The sequence below is a fragment of the Pseudopipra pipra genome, chromosome Z, assembly GCF_036250125.1.
Source record: "Pseudopipra pipra isolate bDixPip1 chromosome Z, bDixPip1.hap1, whole genome shotgun sequence".
Taxonomy (NCBI): domain Eukaryota; kingdom Metazoa; phylum Chordata; class Aves; order Passeriformes; family Pipridae; genus Pseudopipra; species Pseudopipra pipra.
The window spans coordinates 67,278,951-67,291,287 of record NC_087581.1 but is presented as its reverse complement, the minus strand read 5'-3'; the positions used below and the strand labels follow the sequence as shown (position 1 = coordinate 67,291,287).

Genomic DNA, 12,337 nt, shown 5'->3' with positions numbered 1-12,337 from the left:
TACCCATACATAGTAGCTATAGTATTCTTTATGTTTCATTTTTGTGTCCCTCCCCATTTCTTTAAACATATGCCTTGGTCCAGGTTCTGCAGAAAACAAATAAAAGATGTGCACTAATTTGAGCAGAGAGCACTTTATGGTCTGAATTGTCATCATATCTCCAGGACATTAGTCGCTTGTTTTTTTCAAAAGACAAACAGAAAGGAGAAAAGTCTGAGTATAAGCTGTTTTGTTCTTTCCTCTTGCAATATTGTTCTTTTCACAACTGGATTCATGGTGGTATGCGGTCCCACTGGTTGTACTAGAGATTCCATTTCATTGGGTGCCTCCAGTTTTGTAAGGTCATGGGTACCTAACTGTGCTGAAAAAGCAATCTCAGAACACATAATTCTGTCCTGGCACTCAATTCAGGCAGCTCCAGCTCTGGGCCACAACTCTCATTTTCAGAGCTCTGTGAGGAAATGCACAGAGGATGGAGCAGAAGCCCTCTGTGATCTCCTAAGTGGACTTTTTCTGTAATACAGGTGAACAACTCACCTGATAATTTTTGCATCAGTCCTGGAAGTGGTGGAGGAAATGTGACATGTCTTAGAAGGACCTTCAGCACAAATCCTAGCTCTGTCAGAGGAAACTCCCTCCTCAGTCGGCAGGCTCTCTGACAGCTGGCTTCCACGGATATTTTTCACAGTAAGTGAAGCTAGACACACAGATGGCAGAGAGAGGATGGGTCAGAAGGGAAAGTGAGGACATTTCGTGAGAGCTAGACTGACTATTAGAATCCACTGATGGGAGACATAAAAATAGCTTTCTCTGCAAATCCGGCTCTCTTATTACACAAATGTTCTCCTTCTTATTTTAAATAGAAATAAAAAGCTAATAAATAAATAAAAATGTATTGGTCCTCTTTCGTGAAAGAGGAGAATAATCATTTATTATGAAAGGGAAGTATCTTAGACAATTATTATTACGGGGATAATTTTGGGATTAAAGTAGAAGTTGCATAATTCTTCTATTTTAGGATTAAAATATCTTCTTCTTAGTATTTCACTGAAATGGAAATACACTGAATGCATTTAATTCAGTGGAAAGCTCATGCTGATTACTTATGCATTGGCCTTTTTTTTTGATAATGCCAAATCTTGTAATTTCTGCAATATTGTAGGTACCATCACAAAGTGTATATAATCAGGAAGTCCTACTTAAAACTGGCTTTGAACTTGTCTTGTGTTGTTGTTTTGCATTAGAAGGGTTTCCCTCGTGTAGGCTTTATTTTGACAGAGAGAACTTTTATGGGGGCATCTTCTTTCTCTACATTTTCCTTGATAACTCTTCATTTATCAAAACAAAATCTGAAGCTCTTTCCTCTTTTGGCCTCCTGACACTTTTTTTGCATTAATGTTGCCTTTTCACTGAAGATAAACTTGCTAATAATACTGAACCATGGAAGAAATTGTCAACATTTTATTTTTGGAATAATCATGTACGTGCCATTACAGGCTCTTCATTGATCAGCTGTCACAATTCAAGTCCTTCCTTTTTCAATAGGGCTCTTCACAGATGATCATTGAACTGAAATAGATTAAAACTAATTAAATTGTTTAGAGACTTGTATATGGTGTCTGTATGGTGACATTGTTAATCTCAACTCTAGAAGCCTATCTGGAAGTCACAGTTTGTTTCAAAGGGTATTCAGGGTTTGTTCCTCTCTCATACTGTTTTCTGCAGTTGTTTGGGAACACAGGACTTTTGCTTTATTAAGCATTTCAGCACAGTGCCAGGTGTGGCAGAGTGCAGATTCTCAGCCAGCTGCAACACAGACATAACAGCTGCTGTCAGGTTAATTCTGCACTTACTGTCACATCATGCCTGGTACGTGGGCACTTGGCAAAGTCTCCTTCCATCTCTGAAGAGTCTGATGAGAGATTGTAGGCTCTCTCTGCCCTGCTGAGAGAAAGACAACTGGGTATCACAGAATCATTTAGGTTGGAAAAGACCTCCAAGATCATTGAGTCCAACCTTTGACCACCTTGCCAACAAGTGCCACGTCCAGTCATTTCTTGAACACTTCCAGGGACGGTGACTCCATCACCTCCCTGGGCATATGGAGTGCTAGCTTTCCACCATCCATCTTTGTCTGGAGCAACATTACTGTGGAACGCTCCAGAGCATGGACATCCAAAGAGCACTGGCATAGTGCTTCTGGTATGTGGCTGGGAAGAAACAACAAAACTATCTCCAGCATTATATCCCAAGAAAACTGCAAGCATGGCAGAAGAGAACAAGGCCCAGATCTAGCTCTGTAGCATGCATAGTCCCCTTTTGGAGAAACTACCCTCATCTGGACTTGCTTCTTTAACTTCTGTTTGGTAATAGTAAAAATCTGGGCTAAGACTTGCATATTAAGCAATCTGACAAACTGTATGTCACTGAGTCCATTTTTGTTGGTCAGTGTCATACAACCTTTATTTCAGTTTGGGAGCCATCTGAAGTCAAGAAGGAATCAAAAAGCTTTGAATCATACACAGAGGCTCAAGTTAGCCAGTGTAATTTGGATTTAGAAAAGTTCAGATACCTTAGGTGCTAAGGATCTATGTCATACAAGGCCACCAGAAGCCAAAGTCCCCGTAGGAGTAGCCACTGAAAGCTGAGCCAGTCACTCAAAATTTCTAGCCTTTGGTAAGCTGACTGAAGACTGAAAAACTACCAGGATTTTCTTTTTTTAGAGCCTGACTTGACAGTTATCCTGGTGGTAAACTTACAGAAACAGGATTATAATGAACGCTTCTCGAGTGAGAAGCATGTTAAAATAGCTCACTGATGTTTGATAACCGGGAAAAAGTAAAATATTTTATAGGCTTTTTGAAAAGTACCATTGCAATTTTAAGAAGTAACCGTGCTTGGTGATGTTTTGAGAGCAGGGGAATGGCCAAAATCCACACAATAAATGCAAGAAGCCTAGCATACAGTCCTTAGCAGGACTTACTGCTGCTGCTTCAGGCAACAGGGTGAGAAAACAGTCTTTTTTACTGTTCATAAAGGGACCAAATCTCTTTAGAGGTTTTGCTAAGACCCCAGCCTTTCAGACTGTTTGTTGGAGTAGTCAGAGTTTTTTATTCTGAAAGTTTTCTCCTGGTCATACAAAAGCCAAAATTCCTTTGAAAGCCTGAAATAAACTTTTCATGACAGATTTATCAGCACACAGAAAAGCTGCACTGAAATGTGAAGAAAGTCTACTTGGCTTTGTTTGAAGCTTGCATTTAGATAATTTTATGTGGTTTTGATCTGAAGGGAGAGCATGTGGGCAGTAAAAATAAAAACCAAAATTCTTGGTTCTTAGGCGATACACTATGTGGCTTTTTTGTGCTGCTTTGTGCTTTATCACTGCGAGAGTGCTTTATTCTTATACTTGTTTATTATTTATGTTCCCATGGCAACCATGAGTCCTTGTCAAGGAGCCAACCCTGTATGTCTCCCTTTGAGGAGCTGTAATCCTAAAAATCATCCTATTTCTGCCTGAATGTTTCTTACGTTGAACATTTCTTAATTTGTAACTGTTTTGACTGTATCTTCTTATAATGAAGAAGCATCCTTGCTTTTTTATATTATTGATGCAATTTAAAAAGCAATAGAGGAATCTGGGAACATGAAGTTGTTTCCAGAGGATTTAAAAGCATGTTATAGGATTTTTTTTGTGGATTGAATCCTGGTGGCTTTTGGAAACCCCATCAGGAGCGCAGCAGTTCATATTGGCTTATTTATGTTCATGTAAGTAACCCTAATGTGTCAAAAAACTGCAGGATTTCAGATGTGCTAATATACATCTCCCTTTCCAATATTCACACCACAATTGTGGGCTGGCAACCAAGAAAAAACCAAAATATCTGGTGTACCCAAATGCCATTACAGACCAATTTGTGCCTGTGGCATTAAAACAAATGTAGAACTACACATCCCTTAAGACAATGTCCCTGCTGTAGACTCAACTTAGTGGGAAAAAAAATAAAAATTAACCAAGTTATTTTTCTTTTATTTGATTTCTCCCTTTTTAAATTTTCCCGCATTTTAGTAAATAAAAACAGTTTAGACAATTGTGTTTATCTGTAATTAAAATATTTGGTTTTCGATTCTACAAATTGTGTTAAGGGGAAGGCAGAATTACTGGCGGGAAGTTCTTGTCTCTTTTCACCTGGTCCTCACTGCACAGCTCCCACTGTCTGCTCAGCTTGCTGAGTTTTGCACATTGTGACATTGTGCTGTGGAACTCCTTTACCAGCTCTTTAAATGTCCACAGACCTTCCTTGAAAGTTACTTTACGTGGGCCACCTTAACAGGGATCTTTAGTAAGTGTCTTCTTGGGATTTTGAACTAAGAGACAACTTCCATTGCAAATGGGAAAGAGTCAGTCAAAATCTTAGGATAATGTCCCAATACATGTGCCTTTTTTCTCCCCCATTTCATTATAAATGGACTTTCCTGTAATCAGATGTTTCTCAAAATACTGCAACTTAGAAGGAAACTTTCTAGCTATGTCACAAAAGATACTTATTCTCTATATTTATATTATAAACAGTTGAATCTAAAAGTGGATCCCAAAAATGTTTTCCACCTGCAGAATTTCTGGAGGACAATAAAAGTACTCATTAAAATAATATTAGAAATGGGATAAATTTCTTTCACAAGTACATCAGAGAAACTTCTTGCTCTGGACAGTAAGTTTCCCACAAGAATACATATCTAACAAAGTCTTAGACTGTGTGTTCAGCACTTGGAAACATCAGGACATTAAGTTGTGTTATGCCCTGCAGAACTCAGTTGTGCATATTTCCTGCCTGCTGTATGACATGAATATAAAGGAAGCCCTCTGGCAGGTCCCATGGGGTACTGATGGGCACTAAGTGTTTGTCAGAGTGTGGTGATAGATGTGATAGATGCCTTCCATCCTGTGCGATGCCAAGGACTATGGGAGCAGGGCTTGTGGAGGCACTTTCAGAAAGTCAAGGGGGCAAGGAGAAGGCAGGATCATGCAGCCAGCTCATGGCAGTTCGGGATTAGCAGGTGGTCTATCAACATGGTTTCCTGCTGCACAGTGTGCCCGCAGAGGAGGGTTCGGGCCTGGTATGTGGCTGTGCTCTGAGACGCCTTCTTTTGCCTGCAGCCTTTACCAGGACTTTGCATCCCATACTTCTGGACAGGGTGTTACAGTCCGGTTAGCAATTGCAACGAGGTTTTTTAGGTGGATACTACGAAGATTAGATTCAGGCACTAAATCTGAATGTTAAGGTCTCGAACAGAAAATTAGCTTTATTTTTATCGATAAGTAAATGGTAAAAATGAGGGAAGAGGGGAGGAGAAGGGGAAAAATAAGGAAAGGGAAAGGCTACAAAAATTAAATTACAAAAGGATGGCCACCACCAGTGAGGGAAGAAACTGGGTGCGTACGACCTCAGGCAGTCAGCAAGAGGACCCTCAGACAGAGGCAGGTGGTGAGCAGAGTGAATGGGTAGGTGGGATGGTGACAAGCAGGTGAGATGGGTGAAAGCAGGCCCGGGGGTCAGCAGCCAACACTGGACCCTGAGTTGAACCCGACCAAGCTGGAGGCGAGTGAGAGAGGTGGAACGGAGGCAGGTGAGATGGAGTCAGGCGCGATGGAGTGAGGAGTGGGGCCAGGACCAGAGCAGACTGGAACACTGGAACCTGGTGGACTGGATCTTGAACACCGCGTGTCCTGGACCCAAACAAAACTGAACTCCAGCTGTCTTGGACCCCCAAAACAAAAGATCACAAACAAAAAACTCCCTACTGGCGATGTTGGGCTCCCCACGATCAATGCTCATTGGCCGGCTTGCCTCCAGGCAGACTCCTCCACGCTGCCGATTGTTTAGACCGTCTGTTATCTGGGCAGGCTGGCTCTGCTGAGGCGGGAAAACATAGCTTTTCTCTTCTGTAGACTCTCCAGGAGGGGCTGGCAAGTAATCTAAAAATGTCCTCTCAGGACGATGAAGGCAGACCCGCCAGGAATTAAAGACAGAGTCCTCCATTTTATTCACCAAACCTGTCAATGTGAAAACAACAAAAAGAGTAAGAGATGAAGCCATCTCTTACACAGGGTCAAGTTTTCTTGCCTTCCAGATCCAAGCCCAAATGGCAATTATTGGCTACTTTTCTTTTCCTGTTCTCTTCAGTGAGGACATAGCATACTGTTTCACCTCCACAGTGATCCTCAGGGGGTAAGTATTGCTGGTTTGGTGATAATGCAATCTCTCTAAGTTACTTGCAGGAGGAAACAACCACTGCCAATGTATTAATGTTGCTTCATGTGCATATGTGGAGAGATGCAGTTAACCAGAGGGCTTCTGTCCTGCTGATGGAGAACTGTGATGGAGATAGAAAATATCCTGCAGCCAGACTGGGAACACCATTGTCATGCTGGAAAAAAACTGATGTGGATCTACATTAAGGGACTCCATGGAGTGCTTTTGTAGGAGGAGTAGAACTGAATCTTGTGTTCCAACCTGCTGTGAAGTGATCATAATTTGCCTCAGCCAGGCACTTGAGCTGCTGAAATGTGGGAATTGAAAGGAAAAGAACCTCTCTGTGTTCATGCTTTGTACCCTATTTTCCTCATTGATATCCACGTATTACTTTTGTAGAACACAAGATTAGCCTGAGTGGACCACTGTTCTGATCAAACACACATGTTTTCTCTGCAGATGAACAGATTTGAGAGCGCTCAGCAAGCAGGCACAGTTCACAGAAAACCACCAGCTCTCCTGACGAGTGGGTCCCCAAAGCATCCCTGCTGCAGCTGGAAAACACTGTGCTTAGATACCTCCAGGTTATCCTCCGTGATAGAGGTAGGAGTGTCCTTGGCCACACCACTATTTAATGGTTCACTTTGGAAGGAGAAGGGTTTGTGAAGTTTCTTCAGATGCAATGCTGATGTTCCTTTTACTCCCAGGCTCACTCTCTAGTGTCAGTGAGAACTGTGAGAGGAATTGGCCACCACTGAACATTTAAAACTTACACAGCAATTTCTGAAAGCCCACTGCTTGTGACCAAAGTGCATTTCAATACTTTCTGGGAGAGATTGATTTCTGCTAGTTTATCTGCTGTCTGCTTTCCTCTTAAAATTTTAGCTTTAGAAGCCCAGCTGGAAGCACAACTTTAAAAAAAAATTACTCTTCCCACTGCTCTCTAATTTGTGGTGATGAGTGCCTTGCTTCTAAATATTACAGTCATAAAGATTTTACTGACTTCTATTTCATGCTTAATGTGTACCCATTACTAGCTAATGGCAAACTAAAGAGTGCCTCATGTAGTGGGATTTCTGCTTGGAGGTGAAATTTAAAGATGCAGTTTGAATTAATAGTTTGAGGATTCTATTTACATGTGAATGCCACTGACTTTGGCACATCTGGTTTCCTCATCCCAGCAGACTCAAAATGTGGCAGGAGTGAGTTAAAACGAATTGCTTTACCTAAGGTGCAAGGAAAACCCAGCAAGAAGTTAGAGAAATGAAGCTGTGATGAAGATGTTGTTGTCATTTCCAGACAGTGCAAGATGTTTAGCAGTACCCAGGCTTCTTGTTCATCACATCTGTAACAATATCTGGGTTACAGAGCTCAGTAGAGAGTGGCAGGCAATGCGATTTTCCCCCACTCTCTTTGGAACTGGTTTTCAATCAAAATATCATATCTATCTTGATTGCTTTTGTTTTTGTGAAAGGGAGATACAAAAGTTATAATACTGGGGGGGAGGGGTATGAACTTGGTCTCTATTTCTGTAAAACAGTGACTGATGGTTAACAGTTGCCTTGTCTGAATCTCATTTTCTCTCCCTCTGGCAATGCCTGCAGCTCCTCTCCCTTCTTGTCTGTCCCTTCCCTCAGCTCTCCTTCTGTCTCCTTTCCACACATCACCTCAGCACCTCCCTTGTAGCTCATTCATGTCCTCTCTTTATTGAGAAACGAGGCTGAGAAAGGAGCAGAGAGGAAGTGGAGAACAAACACCACAAGGCAGATGCTGGACTTCAAATGATTTGGTGGTCTCTTCAAAATAGCAAAAAGGACAGTTGCTGAATGTTTGTTAACAAAAGTCAAGATATTCCTTTTCCATCCCAGCATTTTTGTGTCTAGGCTTCAGTGTCCTGAATTTCTTTGCCAATGTTGCTGTAATTGCACAGTTGTAAATTCACAATTTAATTACACTCTGACCACAATTGTAAATGTACAGTTGTGATCTACAGTGCTGCTGTAAATATTTCTGTTGAAATGTGTCCTGCAGCACTTCTTTCCTTACAGAATTTTGGTTCTATTTTGAGGATTACAGTGCCCCTTGTGTTTTAGGAGATACTGCCCAATTTATTACACCAGTGAATCCATGATTTTTCTAGTCTTGATAGGAACAACTGGGTGTCTTCATTGGCTGCCAGGGCACACCTACTGGACTGTGTGATCAACTTCTTATTTTATATATGGTTTTAACTGCTTGATTTTCAGTCCTTATTCAGTTGAACACCACTGAACCACATTTGTTCTGATTCACTTGAAAGAATAGAGCCATTTGACTTTTTTCTCATACCTTGTGGGAGATGAAGTGTACTGACATCAGGTTTCACCTCCTCTCTGCCCTTGAATTTTAGCCTCTTCAGTATTGTATTTTTGGCACATAAAACAAAAGATGAATGTGTTCATAAGACTGACTTCTAATCAGAGTGTTGACATCAGCCAACTCTGATCTATTCACATCTGATATAGGTTTTTTTGACATGCAGGTACTGGCTGAAGAGAGCTCCTAAGGGCTGTGAGATGGGCAGTATTAATGGTAATGTTCCTGCCTTCCTGGCTGATGATGGACTTGGGAAACTGCTGTATATATAGGGCTGTTTTGATACCATGGTGATCTGTTCTAGTAGTTTCTTTTCAGTCAAACATGCCTGTAACGTGCAAGGGAAGTTCTTGTTCTTCCATATGCACTCGCAGTCAGTTGGAGTTTGTAATGTCCAGAGAGGTATCACCTATATCAAAATATATAGCAAAAGTCTTCTCTTAATTTATCCTACTGCGTAACACCCACCTCTGGCTTCTGGTGCCATGAATTGTTTGTTCCTTCTCATTTTTTAATAATCTGTCCTCTGGCACTGGCCCTGGCTGATCTAAAAATCTAGATTTCAAAGTTTTTATGGAACCTGTCTCTAAATGTGAACTCCTCTATTTTATGTTGCTCTGCTGTAGGCAGGCACCCTTTGTTGCTTTGTATAGGCTTCATTGTTCCCTGTATTGTGCCTCACTCATTACTTATCTCAGGATATTAATGAATTCTCTCCGAAAAATATTTTCTTTCTGTGCTAGTATTTGTGTGGGGAAAGAAAACAGCTCATGTAACCTGCCTGTGCCTGTTTTTGACCTGCCTCAGTGAAATACCAATTGAGCTCGACAGACTTATTGGCTTTTCCTGTGCAAATAGGTACTAGAAAACAATAAGAACCTGGTACGGTGTTTAAACCATCACTTTTCTCAGGCCCTGCCAAGCTTGACTCCTGATCTTTATACAGTACTTCTGATTTCGTGTTCCAAAAGCATGAGAATTTTTGTGGCAATCTTTATTTTGTCTGCTCTACGCCTAATGTGACTCCAAACTAATGCTTCAAACAGCAGTCCATCAGAGAAAAAAGACCCAGTATTTTTAGTGACTGTGTGTGAGACGTTCTGCAGTAGTCCAACTGTACATGGCTCAGGTACCCAGGGTGTGCAAGGCTGGAGTGAGGAAATTGCAGAAGAGCTGTGAAAGTCTGACATATATGTGTTGTGTAAACAGCAGGAAGTAGAGCACTTTGTATTTCCTTATTTTTAGTCTGTGATTTATTTTTTTTTTTAAAGTTATTATGGTCAATATAATTCCCAGTGCAACAATAACCCCTTTGAGTGTGAAAGCCTCTATGGCAAGCAATAACCTTCTTCCAAAAATTATGATAAAAATAAAACTGCTAATGATGTTTTTTAAAAACACCCCAAAGGCTCTCACATTTACAAGAAGCTACATAAAGCAATTACTTTTTTTTTTTTTTTTTACCAAGCAAAATCCAAGTAGTTTGTTTGTGGGCTATAGGCAATTTCTAGAGAACAAAGCACTAATGAATGAAATGAGGGTAGCATTCATCAAAGCCAAACTTATAACAGTAATTGCATAAAACACCTTCAGAATAATGGGATGTTCCTCCCGTGGCAGAGAGCAGTTACAGAGGGCTTTTACTACATGCACCACCTCCTGTTTTGCCAGCTACCTCAGGTGCCATTCTTCTAGTCAAAAGCATTTTAAATGCACACAACAGAACTGAACCTGCTCTAGTGGCTGGTGAAGTTTCGGGACTAAGCTAATGGCATCAAATGAGTGACAGGTAGATGTGAAATTAGGTTCCTACCCTGTGCCTAGTAGAAATCGTACAGTGGGTGAAAGGACTCCATGTCAAAGGCAATGATTCTATTTTGGCACATAATCAGCATGCAAAGAAGATATTGCTTGATACAGAAGCTTGTGAATCAAACAGAAGTTACAAGGTATAGGGTGGGGAAGGTGAAAGAAGAGCATACAGTACTTATCAGGATGGTGGTGAGAAAGTCTGCTTCTGGCGGGATCCTGCCATGGCTGTGGTCAGGAGACCATTGTACACAGAGGAGTTAGTGATTCACAGCACAGCTCACCTGAGCACAGCCAGGCCTGTGCTGTGCTGCTCATACAGCACAGCCTTGGTGCTTGTGTTGTGCTGCATAGTCCATTGGCTTCAGGATAAACTCAGACAGCTCACAGGAACTGCACCCTGCGGCTCCCACCTGGTGCTAGTGATGGCTGTACCTGCCTCTATATAACAGAGCAGCAAGAAGGTCTCATGAAAAATTCTTTCCTGTCTGATGGTATAAATGGAGAATAGAGATGTTTTCCTGAAAGCAAAATGGAGGAACCTTATTCCACAGATGAGATCAGCACAGTATGCCGTGAGAAAATCCATCCAGGGTCCATCCATGCTGTGCAACCATGGGGCTCTCAGCATCTCAGGTGACATAAGATTTACTTGCTATCTATATTTCTCCTTTTATTCTTCCTTATTAAAGCAGCTCTTTTATTAAGCCATTTTTTTGTCAGAGCTTTCTTTTTGGGACCAGAAAAAGCCACTCTCTTTCACCTCACCCCTTTCAGCTTATTTCTCACTCATGCAGAACTGGCCAAAACTTGGGCTACAGTACAGAAGGTCCCTTGGGTTAGGCTCAGTGTGATTAAATACTTGGATGGAATTGAAGGTATGAGAGAGATTTGTCTCTCTCTAGGGAATGGTAGGAATGGAGACGGAAAATCTGCCAAGTACCATACTGAGGGGGCTTTGTGAACATGGACCAAGAGGCCATGCACAAGCAGACAGAAGAGCCATTGAAGAAGAGCAGCTGTCCAAAGGTTGCATTATGTAGGCTAAGGATGTGGGTGTTAGTGAAAGCCATGGTTACTCAGCCAGTGTTGGACATGGAGCTCAGATGTCAGCCCAGTCTGTTCAGTGCTATTATTTTTGCTAGCCTTTGTCGGAGGGACTGTGTGTGTCTATGTGTGTGTGAAATCCCAGCACTAGATGTTTTAACATTTTTCCAAAGAGAGAAAAAGAAATTAACCAAGATAAGGTGTTTGCAACGTGCATTCTTACATGTGGCTTTCATTTCATTATCCCTTGCTCCTTTCTATTTATCTGCTGAAAGACTTTTATTATGGAAAAGCCATTTCTGGCAACCCTATGAAGACTACTAAAGAGAGGGTGAAAGGCAACAAGAAAAGTTCTGTTTAGATGTCTGGAGGTGGTGTTGTCAGTCATCTGTGATCTTTCAGACATGCACACAAAAGTGTAGGAAGACAGCAAAGATAACTGCAGCTCTGCCTCTGGTGCCGATTTGATTTTGCAGCCTCATTACTGGAGGTGAAGACCATTTCATGAGACCAGCCACTCTGCAAAGCAACATTGAATTGCCTTCTCCTGAACCATTGCTTTTAACTTGCCTTCAGATCACAGCCTTAAAACAGGGATGGAAAAGGTGAAATAACCCAGGCTAAATCGTAATAACCTTATGAATCAAAGGCAAAAGGAGAGAGAGAACATGCCATAAGCAGTGTGACAGCACTGGAAATCTAAGGAGCATAACCATGATAAGGAATGGAAAACATCATCTGATTTCTTCTTGATGGTGGCCTGGAGGTGGGGAGAAGATCTGTGTACAAAGGAATGGAAACGGGGACAGGGTGCAGAACCATTTCCCACTCTTACATGAGTGTTTTGTCATCTGATGGTGACTTTGAAAGTATGT

General features: G+C 41.5%; 1 long non-coding RNA gene across 1 annotated transcript in view; it reads left to right on the top strand.

The window, feature by feature from the left end:
* The first annotated feature begins 334 nt into the window (after positions 1-334).
* The window catches only part of LOC135407220 (uncharacterized), a 69,348-nt gene continuing 57,345 nt past the window's right edge, over positions 335-12,337 (top strand). The window contains exons 1-2 of the long non-coding RNA XR_010426765.1: positions 335-687; positions 6,711-6,854. This is a non-coding gene — a long non-coding RNA (uncharacterized LOC135407220). The remainder of the gene's footprint in view (positions 688-6,710; positions 6,855-12,337) is intronic.